A 9,054-nucleotide genomic window follows, 5' to 3' on the forward strand; every position below is an offset into this window, starting at 1 on the left:
CAAGATTGTGAGCCTTGATTGAATGTCTCACTCTACCTCACGCAACCCTGTTATGCATATTAATAGGATAAGACAAATTCTTTTTGATTTTTTCTTTACTTATTTACATAAGTAAGTGTGTCCTCTTGGTCAGCAGTAACAGCTAGCTAAGTAGCTAGCTTCTATGCCTGAGAAAAAACTAACAGTCTGGATTTGCATTAGAGTAACAGGGTTGCACTACATTAACAGGGTTGCATCTCCTCCAGTTTACTCAGACTTTACAAACTATTATTTATGGTTCAAGTCAATAATTTACATTATCTGAGACAGAATTTAGTTAATCTACATATTGTAAACACATTCCTGAATTTTCCAGACTGTATTGTTTCCTTTTATTTCCTAATGGTAGTCCATATGGATTATGGTTGAAGCAACTACCTTGATGGGATTATTAACTTGACATAAATCAAACTATATATAAACAATGAATTACAATTCAATAGGGGACACTAAATTAAGTTAGATATTTTTTTTTTCTCTTACAGTGTGGCCCACCATTGAGTGCCGCTGAAAAACAGAAATGCTACCGTGCCAAGCGTGATGCTGATGTACAGAGGAGACAACAATAATTACTAAAAGAAAGACAGAAATGGAGAAAAGATGTAGAAAAAGGAAAGAAGTTGCTTCAAAAAGACAGCAGTGAGAGAGGACAGTGTGCCCAACGAAAAAAGTGGAGAGAGGCTCATAAAAGGAGTTAAGTCAGGAGAAAGTTACCTGAAGGGTTAATAATGGGGGGGGGGGGGGGGCTTAATATCAAATACCACATTAGTCCTATTTTCTGATGCAACAAGATGTTCTAAGCACTCCTGTGTAATTTTTTTGAAATTTGTATCCAAAACCCCGCACCCCGAAAATTACTTTTTTAACTCTGAAAATCGCAACTTTCATAGCTTTTCCACTCTTTTGTCCAGTGCAATGTATAAATATGTTCATGATGGGCCATTTAATGATCTTGTAAGTGCCATATTGTATCGTAAGAGTACTTTGTACAATGAAAAGTCTAATGTCAAGGTCATGTTGTAGGTTAAAGGTCACCAAAATGCCTAGTGTTTTTCAGAAATTCATACCATTCTGACATTTTATCAAATATGTCCTAAGTTCTCTTCCCTCTGGTTTCCTGGTGGGATCCCCCCAAGGCCTTTGGCCCTTTAAAGACACATTAGAGGCTAAATATTGCAACATGTACATTCCATTTGAATTTGCCGCCATTAGTGTGGAGGGAAACACTAGCACACATTTAGGAGGGAATCACCAACACTTCATTCATTCATTCATTCATTCATTTTCTGAACATGCTTTATCCTCACTAGGGTCACGGGGGTCACTTGGAGCCTATCCCAGCTACTTATGGGCGAAGGCAGGGTTCACCCTGGACATGTGACCAGTTCATCACAGGGCTGAACATAGAGACAAACAATCACTGTCACATTCACACCTATGGGTAATTTAGATTAACCCATTAACCTGTCAGTGCATATGTTTGGATGGTGGGAGGAAACTGGAGTACCCGGAGAGAACATGCAAGTTTCACACAGAAAGGTCCCACCCCCATGGACTGGTGTTAGAATGGAACCCAGGACCTTCTGTCTGTGAGGCATCAGGTCTATCCACTGCACCACTGTGTCGCCCACAATAGGACATATACATGTAAATGTCAAAGTCATGTGAAACTGCTGTTTGTTCTTTTTGACATGTCTATATGGATAATACATTGAGTAAATAGTTCTGTTTAATGTGTCTTATTGAATGGAAGTTGTTTGTGGTCAATAGATGTGTTATGAGGAGAGAACCTGAGCCCAACATTTGGAAGAACCCACATTAACAGCTTCATTCCATGAAATATGCATTTTGGACCATTTGGGTGACCGTTGACCTATAATTAGGCCTGAGCCGAGTAAAGCCGGCACAGGGCCTATTGAGTCTGCAGTGGGCGCATGGGGACGAAATCGCCAGTGACGCGGTCGCCTTTCGCCACTGTCGCCACTCTCACACATATTCACATTCACGGCACTGAGACCTTTCCAAAGATGTACATGACATGTGCACAAGTCACATATTTACACCTGCTGAGAATGAATGGGAGTCAATGGGACACGCCCACTCGGGGTCAGTCATGTGGGTGTAAGTGCACGACACGTGACATCTGACCCCACAGACATGTGGGGGACCTCGAAAGCTTTAACATAAGGCCAAATATGTGGTTGCCATAGAAACGGCTATATTGTTCTTGCTCAGATTCTTATTAATTTTCTTTATTTTTTTTTTTTTTTAATTTATTTTTCTTCTCCTGCTCTTTGAGCTCAAATTTGACCCCCTGAACATTTACGAAAACTCACCAAATTTTGCCCAAAATTCAGAAGTGCGAGAAATTGAATTTACATATAGGTTTCGTAGATGTCGGTAAAGAAATGTTGCCGCAGCGCCCCCTTGAAAAGTGGAAATGCATTACGCCAATGGGAGCACGTCCAACGTAAAGTTTGTTGTAGAGCCACGAAAATCGGTACACAGATTCATCATGAGGAGACAAACAAAAAATATTATTATGGCCACGCCCCAAAACCAACCCTTAGTCGACCATATTGGATTGAAATTTCCAAAATGCTGAGTCAGCGTTTTCGCTGACGTCGTATTTTAACTATCTCCTCCTTGGCCGTTTGGCCGAATGAGCTCAAAATCAGTGTACAGTATCTAGAGAAGTGGGGCATCAAAAGGTAGCCGAATTTTTTGGATAGGTGTCACCGTTTTTGTGTGACGAGGTTGCAAACTTTGCAAAGTTTCTTCGTGAATTTACCATTACAAAAATTGCTTCAGCTCAGACATACGAACACCGATTTGGCTGAAATTTTACTCAGACGTCTATCTCCAAGGCCTACACCCATTTATTAAAAGAAATTGAAATTTCGCACTATAGCGCCCCCTACAAATGTACATTTATAAAAATGAAATCAGTTCGGACATACGAGCACCAATTTGGCTCAAATTTGACTCAGACATCTGTCTCCCCGGCCTACACCTATTTGTCAAAAGAAACTGAAATTTTGCACTACAGCGCCCCCTACAAAAATTTTTAATATTTTTTTATTAAAATAGCTTCAGTTCGGACATACGAACACCGATTTGGCTCAAATTTGACTCAGACGTCTATCTCCCAGGCCTACACCCATTTATCAGAAATATTTGAAATTCGGTGCCATAGCGCCCCCTACAATTTTACCTTTACGAAAATTACTTCACGTTAGACATACAAATACCAATTTGGCTCAAATTTGAATCAGTGTTCAGTCTCCCAGGCCTACACCCATTTATCAAAAGAAATTGCCACTTCGCTCATTAGCGCCCCCTAATAATTTACCTTCACGAAAATTGCATTAATTCGGACATACGAACACTGATTTAGCTCAAATTTGACTCAGTGGTACATCTCGCAAACCTACACCCATTCAATGGTAGAAATTTATTTTTAGCTGCATAGCGCCCCCTACAGATTTACTTATACAAAACTTTCTTTAGTTCGGACATACAAACAAAGATTGGCCTCAAATTTGAATCAGTTGTCGATCTCCCAGGCCTACACCCATTCATCAGAAGACATTGAAATTTGGTGCTAGAGTGCAACCTGCTGAACGATGGACATACTTCTACTGGACGTGCCCGTGGCGAGGGCCTTTAGATGCCGCTTGCGGCTTTAATTTTTTTTTTTTTTGTCTTATTTTTCTTTCTCCTGCGCTTTGACCTCAATTTTGACCCTCTGAACATTTACGAAAACTCACCAAATATTGCCTAAAATTCAGAAGTGCGAGAAATTGAATTTACATATAGGTTTCATAGATGTCGGTAAAGAAATGTTGCGGCAGCGCCCCCTTGAAAAGTGGAAATGCATTGCGCCATTGGGAGCGTGTCCAACATAAAGTTTGTCATAGAGCCACGAAAATTGGTAGACAGATTCATCATGAGGAGACAAACAAAAAATATTATTATGGCCACGCCCCTAAACCAACCCTTAGTCGGCCATATTGGATTGAAATTTCCAAAATGCTGAGTCAGCGTTTTCGCTGAAGTTGTATTTTAACTATCTCCTACTAAGCCGTTTGGCCGAATGAGCTCAAAATCGGTGTACAGTATCTAGAGAAGTGGGGCATCAAAAGTTAGCCGAATTTTTTGAATCGGCATCACCGTTTTTGTGTGACGAGGTTGCAAACTTTGCAAAGTTTTTTCGAAAATTTACCATCACAAAAATTGCTTCAGCTAAGACATACGAACACCGATTTGGCTGAAATTTGACTCAGACATCTATCTCCCAGGCCTACACCCATTTATTAAAAGAAATTGACATTTCGCACTATAGCACCCCCTACAAATGTACATTTACAAAAATGACATCAGTTCGGACATACAAACACTGATTTGGCTCAAATTTGACTCAGACATCTGTCTCAAAGGCCTACACCTATTTATCAAAAGAAACTGAAATTTTGCACTACAGCGCCCCCTACAAAAATTTTCAATATTTTTTATTAAAATAGCTTCAGTTCGGACATACGAACACCAATTTGGCTCAAATTTGACTCAGACGTCTATATCCCAGGCGTACACCCATTTATCAGAAAAATTTTAAATTCGGTGCCATAGCGCCCCCTACAATGTTACCTTTACGAAAATTACTTCACGTTAGACATGCGAACACCAATTTGGCTCAAATTTGGATCAGTTGTCAATCTCCCAGGCCTACACCCATTTATCAAAAGAAATTGCCACTTCGCTCAGTAGCGCCCCCTACAAATTTACCTTCACGAAAATTGCATCAGTTCAGACATACGAACACCGATTTGGCTCAAATTTGACTCAGTGGTACATCTCACAGGCCTACACCCATTCAATGGAACAAATTGAATTTTGGCTCATAGCGCCCCCTACAGATTTATTTATACAAAATTTTGTTCAGTTCAGACATACGAACACTGATTTGTCTCAAATCAATTGTCAATCTCCAAGGCCTACACCCATTTGTCAGAAGACACTGAAAATTCAGACAATAGCGCCCCCTACAAATTTACCTTGACGAAAATTGCATCAGTTCAGACATACGAACACCAATTTGGCTCAAATTTGTCTCAGTGGTACATCTCGCAGGCCTACACCCATTCAATGGAACAAATTGAATTTTGGCTCCACAGCGCCCCCTACAGATTTATTTATATAAAAATTTGTTCAGTTCGGCCTTATAAACAGTGATTTGTCTCAAATTTGAGTCAATTGTCAATCTCCCAGGCCTACACCCATTCATCAGAAGACATTGAAATTTGGTGCTAGAGCGCCACCTGCTGAATGATGAGCATACTTCTACTGGACGTGCCCTTGGCGAGGGCCTTTAGATGCCGCTTGCGGCTTTAATTTGATCTTGACACTACTCCTTTTGTAGTGCAAAGCATGCTTAAGACATGACATGTCTCACAAAAAAAAACATGTAAGGGCCCAGCATGAGCAGATTGCTACATTGTACTTTATCAAAAGTGAAGAAGGTTTGAAAGTTGCCAAAAATCCCCACGTTTTCAGGGTTGAAAAAGTAATTTTCAGGGGGGGTTGGATGAAAATTTAAAAAAAAATACACAGGAGTGCTTACAACATCTTGTTGCATCAGAAAATCAGGGCTGAAGTTGAATCTGAAAATTTTCCTGAAATAAGCACCCCCCCCCCCATTATTATTATTATTGTTGTTGTTTTTTTTGTTTTTTTTTTTTTTGTTTTTTTTTTGGGGGGGGGGGGGTTATTTGAGAAATAGTGCTGACAGAAAGTATTAAAAGTTATTCAAAGAATACTTTCGTGTCTTGAGCATTTGTCACTTTTATATAATGATCTATAATCAGAAATAATGTAGCTAGTCATCCCTGTTACTTCATGCAACCCTGTTACCCTAATTTCAACCCTGTTACCATATCATTTTAATTGAAAATAATCATAAATTACTTTCCCAGCTCACAAGGGTTTGACCCATTGTCCTTTAAAGAGTTTATGCAATTATATCCAAAATGTGTCAGAGTAAATATTATAAAATAAATACTGAAATTGTTAAAGTGAAACATGCCACTATTGAAAAGTTAGACAAGACAGATTTTGAAAGTTGTTAAAATTAATTTAAATCAAGACATATGTGAAACCAAATGGTTATTCAGAGAGAATGTTACTTTCTTTACTTAATGGAAAAGGAATTACATTTAAAAAAATAATTAATGCACTTTTTTCAGGTTCCTTACTGTTGGTAACAGGGTTGCACCAAGTATTACAAACACCAAATAAATCATGTAATAAAAATTGTACCAGTGATGTGTAAGCTCAGCCAATCAAGCCTTTGATAGTTTATTACCTATTACTGATGAATATATAATGGAAAATTCGAAAAGTGAAGGTTTATTTTTCAAGAATTTTGAAGCCCAAATGTCCTCCAATTCTGGAATGACCCATATATATATATATATATATATATATATACAGTACAGGCCAAAAGTTTGGACACACCTTCTCATTCTTTGCATTTTCTTTATTTTCATGACTATTTACATTGTAGATTCTCACTGAAGGCATCAAAACTATGAATGAACACATGTGGAATTATGTACTTAACAAAAAAGTGTGAAATAACTGAAAACATCTCTTATATTCTAGTTTCTTCAAAGTAGCCACCCTTAGCTCTGATGACTGCTTTGCACACTCTTGGCATTCTCTTGATGAGCTTCAAGAGGTAGTCACCTGAAATGGTTTCCTAACAGTCTTGAAGAAGTTCCCAGAGATGCTTAGCACTTGTTGGCCCTTTTGCCTTCACTCTGCAGTCCAGCTCACCCCAAACCATCTCGATTGGGTTCAGGTCCGGTGACTGTGGAGGCCAGGTCATCTGGCGCAGCACTCCATCACTCTCCTTCTTGGTCAAATATCCCTTACACAGCCTGGAGGTGTGTTTGGGGTCATTGTCCTGTTGAAACATAAATGATGGTCCAACTAAACGCAAACCGGATGGAATGGCATGTCACTTCAGGATGCTGTGGTAGCCATGCTGATTCAGGTTGCCTTCAATCTTGAATAAATCCCTAACAGCATCACCAGCAAAGCACCCCCACACCATCACACCTCCCCCTCCATGCTTCACGGTGGGAACCAGGCATGTAGCATCCATCCGTTCACCTTTTCTGCGTCGCACAAAGACACGGCGGTTGGATCCAAAGATCTCAAATTTGGACTCATCAGACCAAAGCACAGATTTCCACTGGTCTAATGTCCATTCCTTGGGTTTCTTGGCCCAAATAAATCTCTTCTGTTTGTTGCCTCTCCTTAGCAGTGGTTTCCTAGCAGCTATTTGACCATGAAGGCCTGATTCACGCAGTCTCCTCTTAACAGTTGTTGTAGAGATGTGTCTGCTGCTAGAGCTCTGTGTGGTATTCATCTGGTCTCTAATCTGAGCTGCTGTTAATTTGCGATTTCTGAGGCTGGTGACTCAGATGAACTTATCTTCAGCATCAGAGGTGACTCTTGGTCTTCCTTTCCTGGGGCGGTCCTCATGTGAGCCAGTTTCGTTGGAGCGCTTGATGGTTTTTGCGACTGCACTTGGGGACACATACAAAGTTTTTGAAATTTTCTAGACTGACTGACCTTCATTTCTTAAAGTAATGATGGCCACTCGTTTGTCTTTACTTAGCTGATTGGTTCTCGCCATAATATGTATTCTAACAGTTGTCCAATAGGGCTGTCAGCTGTGCATCAACCTGACTTCTGCACAACACAACTGATGGTCCCAACCCCATCAATAAGGCAAGAAATTCCACTAAGTAACCCTGACAAGGCACAGCTATGAAGTGAAAACCATTTCAGGTGACTACCTCTTGATGCTCATCAAGAGAATGCCAAGGGTGTGCAAGGCAGTCATCAGAGCTAAGGGTGGCTACTTTGAAGAAACTAGAATATAAGAGATGTTTTCAGTTATTTCACACTTTTTTGTTAAGTACATAATTCCACATGTGTTCATTCATAGTTTTGATGCCTTCAGTGAGAATCTACAATGTAAATAGTCATGAAAATAAAGAAAATGCAAAGAATGAGAAGGTGTGTCCAAACTTTTGGCCTGTACTGTACATATATATATATATATATATATATATATATATATATATATATATATGTATATATACACACACACACACACACACACACACACATGCACATGTGTGTGTGTATTTATTACTAGTATTATTATTACAGTTGTTATATAATTTTGGTGTACAGCAGGGCCGGACTGAGACTCATTTTCAGCCCTGGAGTTTCATACCTCAGACCGGCCTACTTTAGATCACGACCAGTTATTATTATTAAAATCATGGAATTATAACCTTACGTGTTAGGTCTACACACTGTTCTACAAAGCCTTGTAATTCAGTGTATTTTCTAAAATATTTCTAATTCAGCGCAAGTAAAGGTTGCTTCACAATGTGGATTTATTTCAACAGTGAGTGCACATCGACATCTCCAACATTATTATTCCTCACAATACAACAATAACAGAATCTATATTTTTGTTCTTATAAGTGTTAACATTTTTCAAACCTTTAAAATGTTTGAAATGAAATAAAAGAATATATAAAAGTATTAAATAAAAAAAATAAAAATAAAAAAAAAAGCTTGCTGCACTTTCTAACAACTATTATTTTTGTATCCTCTGCAACAAAAGATTTCCATCACAACTTACTTGCGGTTTGTTCCATCGTTGCTATTGAAAACTTTTGGTATAGTGATATTAGGGGTTTGATGAGGATGATAAGAAGAAAATATATGTGTATCCTGTGACTGAGGGCGAGTAAAGCAATCAAAGCTAAAACAGACTCCATTCTTTTTTGTGCCTCGTGGTTCAGGGTTGTGCTGCTGAGCTGCTCCTCTGTCATCAGTAGACTCTGCTCTCCCTTTCACACTTCCTCCAGTTTCTCTGGACTCGCCTGCACCTGGATCACAATAAAAAATAATATCTACAGACATTTT

The sequence above is a fragment of the Sphaeramia orbicularis genome, chromosome 17 (genome assembly GCF_902148855.1).
Source record: "Sphaeramia orbicularis chromosome 17, fSphaOr1.1, whole genome shotgun sequence".
Taxonomy (NCBI): domain Eukaryota; kingdom Metazoa; phylum Chordata; class Actinopteri; order Kurtiformes; family Apogonidae; genus Sphaeramia; species Sphaeramia orbicularis.